This window comes from Punica granatum, chromosome 7 (assembly GCF_007655135.1).
Source record: "Punica granatum isolate Tunisia-2019 chromosome 7, ASM765513v2, whole genome shotgun sequence".
Classification (NCBI taxonomy): domain Eukaryota; kingdom Viridiplantae; phylum Streptophyta; class Magnoliopsida; order Myrtales; family Lythraceae; genus Punica; species Punica granatum.
This window is the reverse complement of record NC_045133.1, coordinates 23,773,165-23,792,755: the sequence shown is the minus strand read 5'-3', so window position 1 is coordinate 23,792,755 and position 19,591 is coordinate 23,773,165.

Here is a 19,591-nt window from a genome sequence, read left to right as displayed (position 1 = left end):
CATGTGATTGTCCCTATTCATAGGACACGGTCCAAAGGGGAGATATATATATATATATATATATATATAGAGTACGTCCTCTCGCAAAATGTGGTGTTGGAAGTGTACACGTAGCCCTCTCGAGTGCAAGAGTCAACTTTTGCCCTCCAAATTCACGTGGTATAGATATTTTGTTTTGAAATCGTTTTACTTCTAGTTAAGCTGAATATTTTTTAATAATGAAAAGCCACTTACACATGTGGATATATATATATATATATGTATATGTATTATGGTGATCGCATCAGCTTGTACGTGCCTCGATTAATCCCTCATCAAACTAATTAAAGATGGGATATCCACGCTCGGCCTGGAAGATTTATGGGAATAATCCTACACATGTTTGACCCTGAGGGGATTTTCACCTTAGTGGGAGACCTGGTTCGCTTTAGGTTATCAAACGGAATAACTCTTCTCTAGAACTAGTGATGCTCCGAAAAATATTTATCCAATAACAAGAGTTATTAGACTTTTCTACGATACTTAAACTAAAATGACATGCATTTCGAGCCTAAATAATATATAAGCTTAGATTGCGATTATGAACCCATGACGTAACAATTTGAACTATTTCACTGGTTATCTTTTACTCCTTGATTGTTTTGTGTTCCGAGTGGAAAGTATATGCCTTAATTAATATTTGATCCTTACTAAATAAGAGAGACTTATTTGTTTTTTTGAATAGAAATGGGTTCAAAGTTCGTATAAACTTAGTAAAAGTTTAAGAGACATTAATTTACTTATAAAAAAAAATTCACCGACAGTCTATTACTATCAAATAAATAATGGCCAAGAGTAAATATTATCAAGTAAATAATGGCAAAGATAGACTTCATTTTAAATATTTCATGTCGTTTATCCCTATGGAAAAGATCACCGAACGCGACTCACACAGAAATGAAGGACAGGAAGTGGGGGCCACCACCACACCACGGCGGGAGAAGGGGCGAAGAGTGGCCCCACCGCCGTGGGTGTGCGGTGGTCTGACGGTACTGTGTGTGGCGGCACCCCATCGGAAGACCACGACACAAGCGTTCAAAATTGTTTGAATAAGGGGGGGACTAATGTATGGTCGCCTCCTCTTTGCCGACAGCGCTGGCCGTGGGGCCCGCAGCGGCCAACAGTCCTTCTCCTTTACTTCTTTCTATTCTTCGATTGGGTGCATGTCCCCCCCACCCCAAATATGATGCAACTTGCGTCACCTTTGAGTACAGCTCGATGGTGTGCCCCCACTCCCATCCTTCTCCTTCTCCTTCTCCTTCTCCGTCCATCTTCTGATGATTGATGGGTGAAAAACGGACGATCTAGCGGTTGACCTCCACTCCACCCCTAGTTTGCAATGATCTAGGTACGTTTTTTTCGATTCCATAATCTAGTATAAGGGTAGAAAGAAAGTGAAACAAAAAGATATATAAATTACCTATATATGTAAAAAAGATATATAAAATTCTACCAGTGATAATTGAACCTAAGAACACTTCCTCTGATGAAGCTACACTTTGGACCCGGCCATCTTCCCCCTCCCCAACCAAGCCCTGCCTTGCAGCTCTGTGTACTAAGAAACAGAGCCTATCTGTAACTTCTTCCTCCTGTTACTATGATTCTTTGTTATTATTTTTGTTTTTTTAATTTAAGTAAACATCATTTTTTGGATGCAGTTAAGTCTCATTAAACCGTGGTTAGATGGAAGGACTAGATTGATGAGAAATTCAGTCTTTAAGGACGAAATTGATGGCTCCGAAACTTCGAGGATGAAGTTGATGGCTGGTTCAAATATTGGGGACCGAAATGATAGTTTACTCTATTTTTCCAAACTCTATAACACCAAATTGATTGTCAAACAAGTATGAAGAAGTCGAATATTGATAGTCGTAAGAGGAAGCATATTTCATAAAATATATGTTCATCCATCATTCCAGCATACTAAAATCCACAGCTAGGTAAAATTATGGACACAATTGAATTTGGGAAAATTTTAAGAGAACCCCGGGTCACCATGACCCTGCCCTCCCAGCCATTGGATGGTGAGCGGGACGCGGACCTCACACGTCATATACGGCTGAGATGCGGGTGTTACGGTGACCCAGGGTCACTGTAGAAGCACCGTTGAATTTGATAAGGGATGTGCACCTGTACTAGAAAGAGAGAGATGGAAGGAAGGATCGAAATTCTATGACTTGGTCCGCTGCATCAGGATATTCTGTAGTACATGTACACCACTGTTTTTTTGGCCTTTTACATTATTTTCCAAAAGGAAAGAACAAAAAAATTGTTTGTTCATATTGTCATTTAAATTCGGCTGATGTCAGGAAAATTAAAACATCTTTGCCAGTATGAAGTTATGAACCTTCCTAGCCTTGGACAGTAGATTAGTATTAATTGCAATTAAGTAGACCAAGCCCAATGTATGTCTATGCCTTTAATAAGAGCTTATCGTGCTCATTTATTTCTCTTTCCCCTTTTTTTTCAATTATAATAGAGGCTTATAAACTTAATATAAGTAAATAAAAAATTTAATTAATAAAAATATACGATACGAATAGAAAATCAAACCTACAATTTTTTTATTATCAAATGAAGGCCCGTGTCATTACATCAGGTACACCCCCTTTATTGTCTCTCTTTCCTCATCTTTTATTAGGCTCCAGGTAGTATCTCAATGGACTTTAGTCCAGTTAGGAAATTAGTGATGTGTCCAGTTAGGAAACCGAAAACGGCAAGTCATTATTCTTATATGTGTCCATTAGGTGGCTTTGTGCAATGCTTTGAATCGCATCGTTTGCAGGTCCAAAGACTGTAGGATGACGAGACAAAATAGGGTGGAGTTTACGTCGAATTTGCATGCATGATCATATGGGATTAACCTGAGAGAACTCGACTTGAGAGTTTTCCCGTAATTAATGAGTACTGCAATAAGGTCCATTATTTGGGAGTTCTTTTTCACTTTCTTTTAAGATTTTTTATTTTTGAGATTATCCAATCATGAGATTATTTAAGGGGAAAAATTACCTGTTGCATGGGAAAATAAATTACCTGGCATCAACGAAAAAGAGAACTTATGTATATAAATTAGTCATGATGCGTTATGCATTGCATGGGTTTTATTTTTATAGTCATTTTCTACGTAAATTGTAATAATGCTTTATAATCGCACTGGATCTTATTTACACTTGATTTATTATATTATAATTTATTGATTAATGAATTTGTTATTAATTGAATTTCTTCATAATTTTTCTCTATATATTATCTATATTGATGCAGGGAAACGAAAAGACGATCAATTAGAGGTTTTCAAAATTTCCCATATGCTAATGTGGCAGATTTTTCTTAAAATAAAATTTAAAACAAAACTGGATAAAATGTCTATTCATAGAGCCACCAGCCAACCGCTAGCAGCTGCATACACTGCATGCGCCATTGAGATTTGAGATATTTACTTTCGATATGATTTTAGAGTAGGGGCCGACTTAAATTGCATTTGGCTATATGCATGATGGGGCTCTATATATTTTAAATTGAAAAATATAATTTATTCAAAAGACAAGGTTCAGGATACATAATAGCACTCCACCCCCATTTGGGAGCTACACGATTCTTGTTTGTGTAGGTGTTTTGTATGCTTTATACATTCCATCGTTATCATTATTTTCTGTCCATGAATCTCTTTTATATTTAAAAGATATAATTTTTCTCTTATATTGGAAGAACTTTAACATATCAATCTAGTCAATACCGTCTAGTCTCAACTATTGTTACTAACCAGCTAGGCCGCTGGAGGTGCCTCAAACATTAATTGAGGTCGGACTATCACCTCGACCGTAACGAAGATGGCCAACCATTATTGTATGTCACGTCGTCTCTAGTAATATGAATATGTGTCTATCCTAATCTTGGCTAATCTCCCATCATAAGATTGAACCGAACCTACCAAGAAGACGTAGATTCCAACTTCTCTTATTCTTGCATAGTACCGGTTTTTGCCCTTTCGGATATGTGAATAGTTATTACCTTGCGATATCGATAATCCAATGCAATATTGCTGTAGTTCTACATGAAGTTCATTATATATGTGGGACTTATTGGGAAGGCAACAACTATAGCTGAGGGGGGTTTTTGAATTGGGCGCCTCTGTACATAGTCCATGTAGGGACGAAGACTAAATTAACTGCTTGCAGTAAAAGTAATTAAGATAAGGAAGAAAATCGATTGTCCAGAGACAGAAGCATAATGTACCGTCTATCTATCTATATTTATTAGTCAAGGCCTCAACTGGGGGCTACCAGAACCGCCCCTATATTATGTATTTGACTATTGGGGCAAAATTTAATTATTGATTTTCTCAAATTTTCTATTTTCTTTTTCCCTTTTTAATGGAAAGCCTTAACCTAGTGAGGAATATTGTAAGATCTGAAAATTTATCGATTAATATGGATCAATTTTTATACATACAATGAATATTTAGCAAAATTATAAATTCCACCTAACGAAATCCCAAAAAATGCCATGAATTCACTGTCATTTTAACTTGTAAAATACTGAGAGAATATATCTTGGAGGTGAGCTTCACTCTTAGTGAATAATCATAACTTGAAATTAGCCGAATCATAGTACGAATTTAGTAATATCATAAAAATATTGTCGAAACCTTCAAAACTCGGATCGTAATGTGCTTCTTCCCAGCTCCACCTCCACACAGGCGATTCCACACTGACAGCCTTTGCTTTGAGTAGCCGTTTCACCGATTTGCATCAATCTCATCCTACATCTCAAAACTCCATTAACTCATTCACAAATATCATAATCGATCGTAGAAAAATATATGTATGATCCGAAATATTGACATGGCCATGACAATAACGATAATAAAAGTACTAGAGTAAGAATAGGTTACTCACCGTAACAAATTTCACGAACATAAAAATATCGAAAACCAATCCTTATCCTTCTCAATTCTTTCCTCTCAAAATTCTTGTCGCAGCTCCCTCAAGCTCTCCCTCGCGTTCTGTGCCATGGACGAAATGAATGAACCGGGCGAAAGAACGAACACAAACTAATTTAAAGAAAGAGTCAGGCGGTGGAGTGAAATGAAAAGGCATGAGTTGTGGTGAAATTACTGAGTTTAAGGCAAAACGACTAAACTTCAAGGTTGTTTGACACATGTAAAGTGATTTTGGATCTCATCGCCATGAAATCGACGGAAAATATAAAGTAAGCCATCCAATTGAAATTTATGATAAAATTAACACGTGAGCATCAACTTACGTTTATATAAAATACAAACGTATATAAGCAAGTAAAAATATTTCGGGATGTTACAAATATACATATGTAATAATAATATAGTCTTAGAGAGGTGGAGAGGGACAACATGTGGTCGTGATGCTCACGTGAGTAGTCCTTCTCTCCAGCTAGCTCATAATATTTCTTATTTTAATGATGATGCATTATTGACCGAGAAATTCTAGGATGTCATAATGTTTCTTATTAAATCGTTGCATATTCCTACTTAATAGTTACTGGTTATTAATATAGCGTTTGGTAACGGGGTGAATTTAAGCTTCACTTCACTCTAAATATTTTTATATATATTTAAGCAGGGTTATAATAATTAAAATAAGTAAGAAGATAAAAATGTAATGATTGTATTTTTAAATTATTGAAAATGTAATAAATAGTTAAGAGAATTTAGTATTACAAAATTGAATTGAATGGTAGTTAAGAAAAATCATGTGAAAAAATTTATTTTTATATTGAAAAAAGATTTAAAAAAATTATGATTGTGAGGTTGAATTAAAGAAAACTAACGTCGTGCTATGTTATGAAAAAATTTTGAAATTTGGTACCATATGGTGAAATTATTTCGTTTTGTGCTACGCTATGAAAAAAATTTAAAATATCTTGCAATTTGATAAAATTATTACAATACGTGTTATGTGGTGAAAATTTTCAAAATATCGTACTGTATGGTGAAATTAATCCATAAAATTACGTACATTTTCAAAATTCTATAAGTTTTAGGTTTGATCATTGCCGATGAGATAATCCAGAGGGGAAGGGCATCCATTTTTTCTGCAAGCTGGTTAATCTAGATAGAGAGTATATGTTATGATGTCTAATTAACAATTACATTGTCACGTTATTATTTTCATTTTTTTTTACTAATGAATATTTTTCTGCAGCAAAAGAGGTCTGACGTCCGATGGAGGATATGATTACTCTCTGTCTCTCTCTGAGTTTGAGGAAAGGAACTGCGATTTTCCAAGAAATGGAACGCCAAAAAAGCCTTGGGAATCGTAGAAGACAGTAGTATTATAACCACGACAACAAATTTAAATTAAAAACTTTTTTTCTTAAACCAAAAATCCATTTTAGTAATGAGGGGGAGTTGGTTAGGGCTCTAGTGAACAGAGAAATAGATTAGTGGGTTGCAGATGTCTCCTACTGGGGACAGGTTCATTTGGTCCCAATGCATTTTTATCCCAACAATTATTTTCGATCTACACCCTCTTATTTGAAAGATCGGTGGACTTGAGTAATTCAATTCAACTCTAATTTGGCTACCAAGGGATAAATCTCCTAATGAGGGATTTTCTCCAACAATTTGAATCTTAATAATAATAATAATAATAATAATAATCTGGTCCATTTTTATTTGATATAAATAGTCATATATATATATATATATACACGCACACATACATATGGAGCCTCGTAGGGAGGAAAACAATTATTTCGGTAACTCCAGAGGAAAAATTGAGTTATCCCAAAGGCATGTCTTGTCATATATTGTATTTACTCTGGTCAACAATGAGATGAAAGGGATAATATTTACAATAATATATATATATATATATATATTTATATATTGTTATGTGTGTGTGTGTGTGTGTGGACTTTCAAGGAAAGAAGAGGAGAACAAGCCAAGGGCGCCATCCATCCATCGCCATGCCTGTCTTTTGTCTCTGTCGTCCTCAATGCATCAAGTTGTGTGCCGCCTAGCTCAGCTCCCCACCCTGAGCTCAAGATTGATATTTTTTTGTTTTTGCAGGAATCTCTAGAAATGAAATTACACCCTCCCGATGCTCTGGGGGCTGTCTGTCTTCCATCATCAATTCTCCCTCATGTCGCCACCTAGCTTATGTATATTCAGATTTGTTTAGTTTCTAGGTAAAAAATTTTACTTCATTCAATTCCAAATTTCCAATTCTATCTTTTCTCAAATTTATTATTATTAATTTATTTTTTATTTAATAATAATTCATCATTCATACTTTCAATTAATTTTTATAATTAATTTTTATTAATAAATTCTCTATCGACTTTTACATCTATATATACATACATATATATATATTTATTTATTCATTTATATATTTGTCAATACTTAATTATTATATAAAATCAAATTGAGTTGGATCATGATCCAACTTGAAAACCAAAATGCAAGCCTAGCATTCACATCTGTTTTCAATGCTGAGAATTTAAAAAGAAAAATCTAACAAGAAACTAAATCGATCTTATAATTAAAACCTTTTGTGCCCCTTTCTTTCGTTTTTCTTTATAATCAAGTATCCAACCAACTTGCTTGCTTTCAATTGGTTCGACGTCTATTTTCTTAAACAAGATCTTAGATTTGAATTTTGTGAATGGAGAAGATTCGTGACTATGAAGTTTTACTCTTTAGTGGGTTTGACTCGACTCGAATTCGGAATAGTCAAAGCCCATTAAAATTTCGGATATCGAAAAGAACTATTATCCATGACTATAACAGAAATGAAGAGCAGTGAAATCCCTCGTCTTAAACCGAATATGTTTTGCCACACTCTTTAGAAAATTTCCTTGTTTTTATATATTTGGTTGTACATAAGTTATCCTTAAGATTGCTCAAGGGAAAAAAAAATGGTTCTCCTTAACATATGCATAAGGTGGGTGTCTTGTTCTTTTGGCAAATTATCAAGTGTGATGTAGAGACAAAATGTACCAACTCAACATCAAAACGTCAGGAATTCAATTGTCATACGTGGAATTCATGCATCCATTTATTTCACTTTATTTTATATTTTATACTAAATCATAAGCCACTCTTACGATAAAAAGAAAAAAAGGAAGGGCAATATAAGGGAAGCAAATGGACAATAAACCTTTCGAATTTATTATTATTTGTATAATTTTTTCTAAGTATTTGTCGTAAATTTTGAGAAAACTTAGCCTGTTTTCGCACCCTCATTTCGCTCTTCATCCTCAGCCCCTCATCCCAATTCCAGATCGACTCTTGTTGTCATGCCAATTAATCATTCTAGATCTCTAGTGAATGCTTAAGTGAAAAGGCGTATGTTATGGAAGCCTTTAATTTCCAGAAAGCTTTTCTTTCAGGCAGCAGTAGCGATGACCTTACTGTTCCCGCTATATAATGTCCGAGCTCTCGTACTCATTACAAATACATCAAACGAACTGAACAATCAGTGCAAGCATTGACTCCATCAGTATAACACTATCAAAGGCCTAGTATGATTTACAGAAATCGGTGTCCTCTAAGCCTAAGCGAAGAAGCTCACAACTAGTAATTTTTTTTGACATTGCACTATAGGAAATTTGAATTTAAGATCTTGGGTTCACTAAATCACATTAAAATAAGCTTATTAATTACTAGACCACTACCATCAAGAGAAGATATAGCGCATTGGCGCACCTCTCGTTTGGTGATTAAAAATTCTACGTTCGATACTCAGTGGGATTATCCGTACCTCTTTATTAAATATTTAGGAATTTTTTTTAATATACTAAGCTCACGAGTCTCTCTTATAATAATAAAAAATTACTAGACCACTACCGTTGGTCGTAATTTTCAGGAAGCTTAGTGTTGTACGTAGTAGGACCACTCACTTATTAAGAAATTAAATATCTAGTACACTTGCACCAAACGGATTATCACAAATGGCAATTCCGTATGATTCAGAAATAGTCAATTTGGCCACCATGCATGAGCTCTGTCCTGCTTATGAACATAAAACTGGTGGTCATAAAATCCGACGGCCAAAGGTATATTAATTCGTTTTATTGCAAATTAAACTAATTACCATTTGCATCAAATAACACAGTCGTCGCCGCAAATATTATATTTTACTCCGAGGCACGTGGAGGTCAATATTCCCCTCTAGTAGGCTTACATCTAATAATAATAATAATTACAATTAATTAATATCAAACGTCTAAATATTATATATATATAATATTATGACTACGGAGCCAATACTTAATTTATATTATTAGCTACCCTAACAATATATAATCTTATCTCGTCATCTAAAGCATTAGGTGGTGTTTGGTTTCATAGTAGGATTTTAGAATTGTGATTTTGATTTTGATTTTGAGTGGTATAAATGGGGCCCACCCTTTGACTTTGTAAGAGTTATGTTGTTTTGTTATGGGAAAAAGTAATATAAATGGGACCCACTCTTTGACTTTGTATGAGTTATTTTGTTTTGTAATGGGTAGAATTAAGTTAGAATTGTGATTCTAAAATACAATTCTGAAACCAAACGTAGCCTTAATATCTCAGACTCTAAGCTGGCAAAGATTTCTCAATTTTGACCGGAAAAGATAGCAAGATTGATAGTGCAATACAATGAGCTTCGTCTTTGTAGCGTATTGTCTAGTGTCCAATATGGCAACATTTATCTCCACCAAGCACTATATATATATATATATATATATATGATGGCATTGTCTTTTTCATTTCTCAAATGGTTGTCTTTTTTTTTTCTGTAGAAAAGAAACTATATCAATACAAATCCATCAGGAGAGGCATCGCATGGGCCGGGAACAAGTATTCCTTAGAAACGTCCAATAAAAAGGATCGAACAAGTTTTTATAGGACGCACGCCAAGTGTAACCTAAAATTTTGTTAAGTCTTATTTTCGAAATTATTTGCCACTCTGTCTACTTTCCGATAGACGTACTGCCTAATGTATGAGATATCATTTAGTAATTTAGGCAACAGAATATTTAAATAAAATCTCATTGAGCAATGGAGTTAGTTTCTATAGATCTAATTTATATATTATTACTATGAATCTTTAATATTTATTTCTAGATTTTGTTCTAATATTCACTGCCTATAAATATGTAATTTTCTATATAATTCGTCGAGTCAATGCAAAATAATAACTAGGCCACCACATATATGGGAATGACAATGGTTTCGCCCATCCAAAAGAAAATTGACTTATCCTACCGAAAAAAATAAAATTGAATTATTGTTTTGCCGATATATATATATATATATATATAAACAATTTACACCTTAGGATTAATAAAGAGGACAATAATGTAAACCCCCAATAATATTCTTGCGTCTATGGGAGGGAAACTTTCACCAGAAGCACGTGAACTGATGAGAATGTCTTTGCCCACTTGCTCAAGTAGCCCACAATACCGTACGTTCAAGTGGTTCTAAGAACAAACTTCATCAGCCATCAAAACCCCATCCAATGGAGAACCAATATATCAAGATACTTACAAGATGACCTTAGTACAGCTGACACTAACTTTCCTAAGGACCGACCCTTTTTTTTTTTTAAGGAAAAAAGAACAAAATTAAATTAAATCAAGGTTGGGGCATGAAAAAACAAACAAATTGTTTTTTGGACCAGAGCCCAATAGCCTTGTCTACGTAAGTTATACATTGTTTTTGTCCAAACTAATTAATGTGCGATATTAAACGTTTGTTGAGATTTCGATGGAGATATATAGTTTTAATTGAGTTGGAATTTGGGTTGGCACTCATGACATCCATTGGCAAATTGGCCCGAGACCCTAAGAACACATAAATTAAATTAGTAATTAAAGTTCTTGATAAAAGAAGCTTTTATCGAGAAGTAAGCTCTGGGTATTATGTGATGTTTTTGGCAACGAGAAGATGACAAAGATTAGCATTTCGAGATTGGTAAACCCAATAAAAGAATCAAATATTGTATAGAACTATATCTGATAATATAAAATGTATACGTATAATGTATATATTAGATGTAATACTCACCTAGAGATGCTTCTCCTAATACCATCATCCTTACCCAAGAACCCTCCAACTTGGAGGTCCCCAAGCTAACTATCCGTTATTTTATTGGGTGCTTTTGAGGCCAGCAAAAGTCATCTTTGCCACTGCCACCATGAAGGATACTTCGTTATAAGGTAAAGGCACTATGTACGCAGAGATTCTGAATAATACACTCATAATTGATTTAACAAAGATGTGAATGTTTATCATAATTTCGTGCTTGCTTAATTATATGAGATTGTCCAGCCACATTAATCTTAAAGCATGATTAATCGTCCTATTTTAGAGTTCGAATAACTTCCTTACTTTGTAGGAAGAAAAATAGCCACTAATTTTCTTTGTCACGGTGACAAACGGTAACCATATAAAATCTCCATAATAATGTAGTACTTTTGCAAAAATGCTAAGCAATCCATTCAAAAAAGGGTTAAAAATGCAAGTTTTTATGTAGATTGTATGATAAGGAAAAAAAATCATTTTGTTACTTAGAATATGCTGTAGATATAAGAATGATAAACTTTAGGATATGCACGTGAAATTCACAAAATGTTCAGTGGTAAAAGAATGAAAATTAAAAGTAGATAAGGAGCTCTAATTTCTTGTGGATGAAGGATGATAATCTTGCCAAATTGGAGAAATTATTTTATAGAAGGGTCAAATAGGAAATTTGAGGTGCCCTCCATATCAATGGACATCCACTAGGTTATTACCCACATGACATAGATGTGACTATATATATTCCCATTTATTTGTTTATTCACCTTCCCCCCGTCTAACATGACTCATTCAAAGTTTATCCTCACATGCAAATGAATTAAATAAAACGAAAGGGGATTAATTATATAAATGATTAATATGGATTCTCGTGTTCACATATTCTTGAGAATTTAAAAAATGAAAAATTGGACGGGCTCATTTCTCGAATATTCGCACGCAAAAGACTTGATGACTAATTTTTTATATAATAAGGAAAAACATCTAAAGATATATTTGTGTGTATATATTAATAAATATTTTTTGTTATATAAGTCTTGAGCATGCAGCCCGGCATGTGAGGAAATCTTGGGATTAACAAGTTTGCTGTTGCAATGTCTTGTTATATTTCTTCTAGTCCGGACGACTGGTCATGTTCTAATCGTAACGACCAGAAAAATGTAGAATGCCATTATGTCATTTAATGTGAAAGGGTGAATTGTCGAGGTATGATGTACTGGCAATCATGAGATAGCAGTCAAAATATGGTAACTTGGTTTAGTTGTTCGATATGGCGCGACTTCATTTTCGCTCCCTATGTCTCGTAAGCGTGCAAGCGGTTCTAATGGGTAGAATTAACAATTCTATATAATTTTTTTTTTTTCAATTATAAGATATGATTTGATTGACAAACTATATTATATTATCAGTGCATTGATTGTACGGTAGTGCAGAGTTTCAAAACTCATCGAGAATATTTTGTGACAGAGCAAGCCAACCAGTATAGTATAGGAAATGGTTCGAATTTACAATTTTGCATATCCTAATTAATGTGGCGATTGTGTTTACGCTTCCTGCTTATTTGGGCTCATGGATACTTTACAGGCCATGATTTCACATATTGTATTTCACCGTACGCCACCATGAATGTGTAACCTAACCAAGTCTACGCGTGTAGATAAGAATTCGAACTGCACTTGTTAAAAGTGTATAATTAAGAGATACATACACATTCTGTTATATAGCTACAAAACGCTATTGCTGGATCTCAGAAGTCATGTTACTCTGTTTATGAACAAGAAAGCAGAGAAGCCAATCTCTCTCGGTTAACTAGAGCTCGAAGTTGGAGCTCAAATAGAAGAATAATTTTTCTTTTCTAGATTACAAGAAAAGCCCGTAGACTGTTACTAAAATAAAATGATTTTAAGAGACTCGTTAAGTGGCTAATCAAGTCATTAGACGTGTCGGGGGAATTCTTGTAAATTATAAAAGTTTGGGAATATCGTCGTAATATTAATAGAACCCTAGAAGAACGGCGTTGTCGCAGGCACAACAGACAAATTCATATTTTGAGCTTGTGAATAGATAGAAACTGGACGTAACGGTGCATAATGCTGTATAATTCAGATTCTGTAACTGACTGGCTTCTAGAATCTGAATGGTGATGACGTTGTATCCAAATCATAACTGTTTCATAATTTGGGCAGTCACGACGTCGTATCTAAATCGCGATTGCGGGGCAGTTACAAATCGAGAAGATAAAGCTTATCTAAGGTGGACTGGTCAAAGTTGTGGATAATTATCACGCGAAAACAAGATGACGGTTAAAAGCAGTTGAATAACAAGGAGCCCACATTCTCAAGATCAGAGAAGAGGTTTTGTAATAGTCAAGGAGGGAGAAAAATCTATAAATACCAGAAGATCTTGCAGGATTAATACACAACCCATTCAACAAACAAAATCTCTGTAAATATCTCAACTCAAATGAGCTTTTATTTTTAGAAGTATAAGTAATTTAGATATCCCGAACTTGTAGCGGCAGAGTGATTCCCTCAACGATTCAAGTTCATAGGTCTGTGGTGACAAGATTACATCCTCAACGACACGGTCATAATTCTATCAGCTTGTTGACAAAAGGTCTCGCCCCCATCCCATGTCCATTCACCCATAGAGTTTCGACGTGGTTGCATTCATTCTACTTCGTCTACAGGCGACCTCATACCTGAATTCAGAACCTAAACTACCTGTCTCGATGGAAAACAAAGTAGATTATCCTCTATAATTTTGGTTGGAGTTGTTTATTTCTACCTCGTTGGATTGCAATTCCATCATTGTGTATATTTTCTTCATTTAATGAAATATCTTTTTTAAATGATTGTCTACTTTCATTGAATGAATCTCTAGTACACATAATCATTTTCGGAAAGACATTACCAAAAGAATCCACTTAGAATTTGAAAGCAAAAAATATTTTTCAGTTTTCTCTCTTTACAGAGAGATTATAAACCGCATTTCTCCCTTTACCAAAATCTGACGACATTTTATTGGTGACATAAAGAGAAATGGAGAATTTTATTAGTGAGAATCGAACATTAAAGAAGATTTCTAATTAAGCTTAATAAATAAATAAATAAATAATAATATATATATATATATATATATATATATAATGTCTTGGAAAATTTCTAATAATATTGTTTCTTTTTCATTTGTTGATGTTTGATTGGTGATGACTAATATTGATTATTATTCCACAACAACAAAATTTAGATTTTTAAACTTAGTAGTAGTTTATCACTAATGTTAAGTTGTCCATTGTGTATTTTAGAAAAAGGAGGATTTGGAAAGGACCGAAACAACCGTTCAAGCAATCATCGAAAATGTCTTTCTTGCACCTAGCTTTTCGTACGTAATAGGTATTGTATCTCCAACTATCATTATCTTACTACGTCTTTCAAAGAAAAAACATGATGATGAAGCAAGTTAATGAATCCCATCACCCAGCACAATTTTTTTTTTGGTGGTGTATATATATATATATATATATGTCATTATCAGAGCCAGCGCTCTTTCGACGTGGATTTGATTGCCTTTCATTAGTAAGGGGCTAGCTTCTCTATGCAATAATGGGCCCATGAATTCATGGGCCGTAACCCACATGGGGTAGAGATGAAACCCACCTATAGTGGGCCCTTAAAACACCAATGCTTGCCGCTAATTGTCCAATAAGCATATGATCAGAGCGTGCTTCCAGTGCGGGACTCTTCCTCTTCCATCCCAAATTCTAGATTGACAGCAGACTCCTTAACCCGTTCCCCCGCACCAAATGGAAAATTTTCCACCTCCTCATCATATGGGGTCGATCAACAACACAGTTTTCCTTCCACCCAATTCAATGGCGGGCCCTTTGGAGACTCAAGATCCATGACAGACACAAACAAACACATCCTGTGGGAACTGTTACGGAACTGTCTCCCTTCCTACCCTGTTCTATCCAGCAGGTTTCCAATAGATGACCCATCCTGCACTTTCTGCCACTCTCCGGAGGAAACACTTGAACATCTTTTCCTCCATTGTCCCTTTTCGACCATAGTTTGGTATTCCCTGGATATATGCCTATGTCTTGACAATCTCAGCCAAATTTCCATAATCTCTTGGGTTAAACTCATCATTGGCTTTGATGACTCCTTGCACATTCCCAGGAAAGATCAGCATAAATTCCTCTTGCAAGCAGTAGTATGTATGGACCTCCTTTGGCAGGTCCGCAACTGCACCAGGTTCTCGGGCATGCCGTGGACCCATTGCAAGCTGCAAACTCAGTCAGGAAGAGGACTGCTGAATATGAGAATGCATAGCTTCATCGCTCCATTGCCGAATATAGGCCCGGGAAGCTGGGATCACACCAACTGGTCTTGACCTTCGACGTCGCCATCATCAACTACTCCTCACACTTATCTGTGGTATGCTGTGACACTCGAGGATCCATCAAATTTGCAGGGGCCTTCCCATCAAACTCCACCGACCACTATAGGAATTCGGTCTTATAGGAACGGCAATTGAGACGGAAAACCCCGTCTCTACATGATATAGAGACGGAAAAGTCCATCTCAACGGTTCCTCTCAAAAAGCCTCATTCCAAAATAATGAGACGGAAATTGATAGACGAAATAAACCATCTCAATTTCCGTCTCATGACTGAGACAAAACCATCTCTCCATTAGAGAGAAAAAGTTATGTCTTTTTCTTTTGTCTCAATCCTTGAGATCGAAACCCGTTGAAAAATGTAAAATAAAAAAAAAAACTTCGGCTAAGTCAGGAGAGAGCACGAGCTTCTTACAAGCAGTGGTATGTGGACTTTGTACTCGTGGAGACTCGAACCAAGGTCTTCACCCGAAGTGCATGCGTGTTACCATCTATGGTTTTAATTTTTTTTCTCAAATATATCCTGGGTAAAGGGCCACAGTAGCAAGACCGTTAAATATTGATGAAAGATACAACGACATGATAGATTTAGAAAAAAAATGTAAACAATAGGATATTTTTGATAATTTTAAAAGCAAAGAATAGATTTGAAAAACGGTGAAATCATAGAATATATGACATGATTTGCCTTTTAATTTTCTAAGTGTGAAACCTTAGAGGACTTTTGGATTTTACAAAAGGTGAAGAAGAATATTCATAATGAAAAAGGAGGAAAAAAAGGATAAATAAAGATTCGAATTTATAAGAAATATCAGGATTAATAAAGACGAAGATTTGAGATAGAAATTTTCATCTCATGTGGATAGAGACGAGAATTTGAGACATATATTTTTGTCTAATTATTAAGAGACGAAATTTTCTGTCTTCCGATCTATCTAAAAAAAGAAATGAATTTCTACGTCTTATTTTTCGTCTCTTTGATGATGGACGGAATCTTCCGTCTCAGTTTAACATTTTCTGTCTCAAAATTGAGACATACTCATTTCGTTTCATAGGAAAGACAGATTTTGAAACGGAAAATGCCGTCTTCATATTAAGAGATAGTATTTCATGTTCCCTAATCCATCTCAAATAATGAGATGGATATTTCTGCCCTTTTTTTTTCCATCTATCGGATGATAGACGGAATTTTGCATCTCAATTTTCAAAATTTCCATCTCAAAATAGAAACAAATCCATTCCATCTCAAAATTTCATCCTGTAGTGGACCCTCTCAAAGGGGAAGCAGAAGCAGCTGGTTGCGCAATTCACTGTGGTTGCTCCCTCCGACTCTTCAAACTGTTTCTTTCCAGAAACTGCAAGGACCTCCTCGACTGTCTGTCCACTTGGGGCAATCCCATTGATCCCTCTATCTTACCTATTCTAGATGAAATGCTACTTGATCTTTCTGTTTTTGATTCTTGGGATGTACTGTATATTCCTCGGGATGATAATTTTCTTGCCCACAACATTGCTGGTTGGGCATCTATATGTAATCTTGACGGACCTATCGCCATCTCTGCACTTCCGGTCTCTAGTTTCATCAGGGAAGAGGAGATGGGGTAGGGCCATTGAGCTTTTGCTCTTACGTTGTAATGAATTACCTTTTTCCCAGCCAAAAAATAAAATAAAATATTTTAAAATTAAAATTATCGCGACGATATCCATAAAATATAGAAAAAAAATTTCGAATTAGTAGAAATAAACCTTAATATACTTGAACTGTACATAATTATCTATAAATGAAATTTATTGGTCTCCTAGTTGCAATTTAAGACTAAATATATCTTTAAGATGCATGGATTTGTTTATAGATAAGTGCATAGATACATGATGTTCCATTAATATTATTATTTCTCCTCCTCCTCCTCTATAAACATATAATACCACGAAACTTCCTACCAAAAAAAAAATATTTGTAGAGTTTGGTAGGTTAATTTTCACGTGCCATCATAACTATGGAATCCATGATGTCAAAATTGATCGTACTCGACTTGCCTTGGGAAATCACGGAAGACGCTTTCAATGAGCACTTCGTAAGGTTTGGCACTCTTGTGCACTCCAGGCTCGTCAAGTCACCAAGAGAAGAAAGATCCCATGTGGGTTCCATCCGATTTGACAATCCATCTCAAGCCACGAAGGCCATCATTGAGATGACCTCTGAGTTTTACCGCCGCAATGAATGAGAATCTCTCTTGAGACTTTTTCTGAAAAACTACTTTGGGAAATGATTTCAGATGGGGAGGAGATTCAACGGCTTTTCTTCTTTTATTTTCATGTCGCTTGAAAAATTGCAACAGCATAAATAAGAACTGACACAACTCTTCGAGTAGTTATGCCCCATTAGGGCATGGACACATCCTTTCATGAAACAATAATGATCTATAAAAAAGATAATACAAAATTATTTGTATCTAGTCCATCTATAATGACTAAATTGAATATATATATATGGGCGATTAAAGATTATTTAATAGTTTCAGTTGAAAGCAACTTTAATAGTTTAATTCTCTTTTTGTAATGAGCAACTATATATTAACCTATTTCTTATAAACTCTTTGAAACCTTTCGTATTTTCAATATGGTACAAGAGCTCTCATTCATTAGTCACAATTTATGCGTAATTCTCATGACTCATATCCAAATATATGTGATAGAAATCATAACAGGACAGAGTGAGGTAAAGCTAAAGAGAATCGAGGAGGTGTAATTCTCTAAATAAGAGTGAATTGATGCATGAGCATGAACCAAAGGACACCAAAATATAAAATTATAAATGAAAGTGTACCATTAAAGTCACAAGTCTAAAAAGTACAAGAAAGAGTCACGAGGGTAGAAAGATATTTTTTGAATAATAAAAATTGAAAAATCCCGTTGCACTTTTATATAAAGTATAGATGTAGATTATATAGCTTTATCCTAATCGCGTTATAAATTCTTCTTTGATTTGGATTTTTTTTTTCGGTGGAGGTTTGGAATAATTTTTTATTTCCTCATGTTTTTCCTCCAAAAATTTGCAGGTGACTGTTGACAGGCCAAATAATGTTAAGGTCAAAGTGGCAAGTCTATACCAAAGTAATCCTTGGAGAGATCGCAAAAAGATTTTCATATGAGGATTTCCTAGTAATCTCACAGACGATGAGTTAAAGGAATATTTTCAACCGTTTGGTGAGATCACGGACTCTGTGGTGATACGGAATAGTGCCGGCCAGTCGAAAGGTTTCGGATTCATTGTCTTTGATGAAGGAGGACCGTTTGAACATGTCCTCGAGAACATATTCTATGAAATAAAGGGTAAGAGAGTCGAGGTCAAGATTGCCATACCAAGAGGATACACCATTGACTGAAGCAAAGCTTGAGTTCCTATCACGCAACGGTGGAAATGGACATTAACTACGAGGAACAACTAGGGATCCTCGACTGTCTGTGATCTATAAGGCTTGAAAAAGTCAGAAAAATTCTCGCACGCAGAAGCAAATTTTGGAGTCTAAGGAGATGGGATTGGAAATTAAGAGATAAAAGAATAACATTATAGATATGATTTGATATATGATCTTGGAAGATTTAGCAGATATTCAGTTATATGTGAAAGTTTTTATCGGATTTCTATATGATATCGGAGCTAAAGATCTAGGAATTGCTTTGAGAGTTTCCACTGCATATGCTCTTCACCGGCACGTCCGGCCTTGACCGGGCATAGTGGTACTCCTTATTAGCTTCTCTTTTAGTTTTCTTTATGTTGTCTATCACATCATTATCTTTTTCTATCATGGTCTCAAATGATGTTGCCTAACTTTTCAAAGGTTATCTTAGTCCATGTCATTGTTATTGATAGTTAACATGATCCGATTTGCTTTTAGCTCGACCCATCTTTCTTTAATTTTGGCATGAAAATATTATTTTTTCTGTCAATAAAATACTTCTCCTCTTTCCATATACCTTTTCTTTTATATGGCATATTTTTCTATCATGCATGGGCATTATTTTCTTCTTAATTTTGATATTTCGCCAATGTACCTCATGCCAGTTCATTCTTTTTCTCTCTTCTATGATTAGACG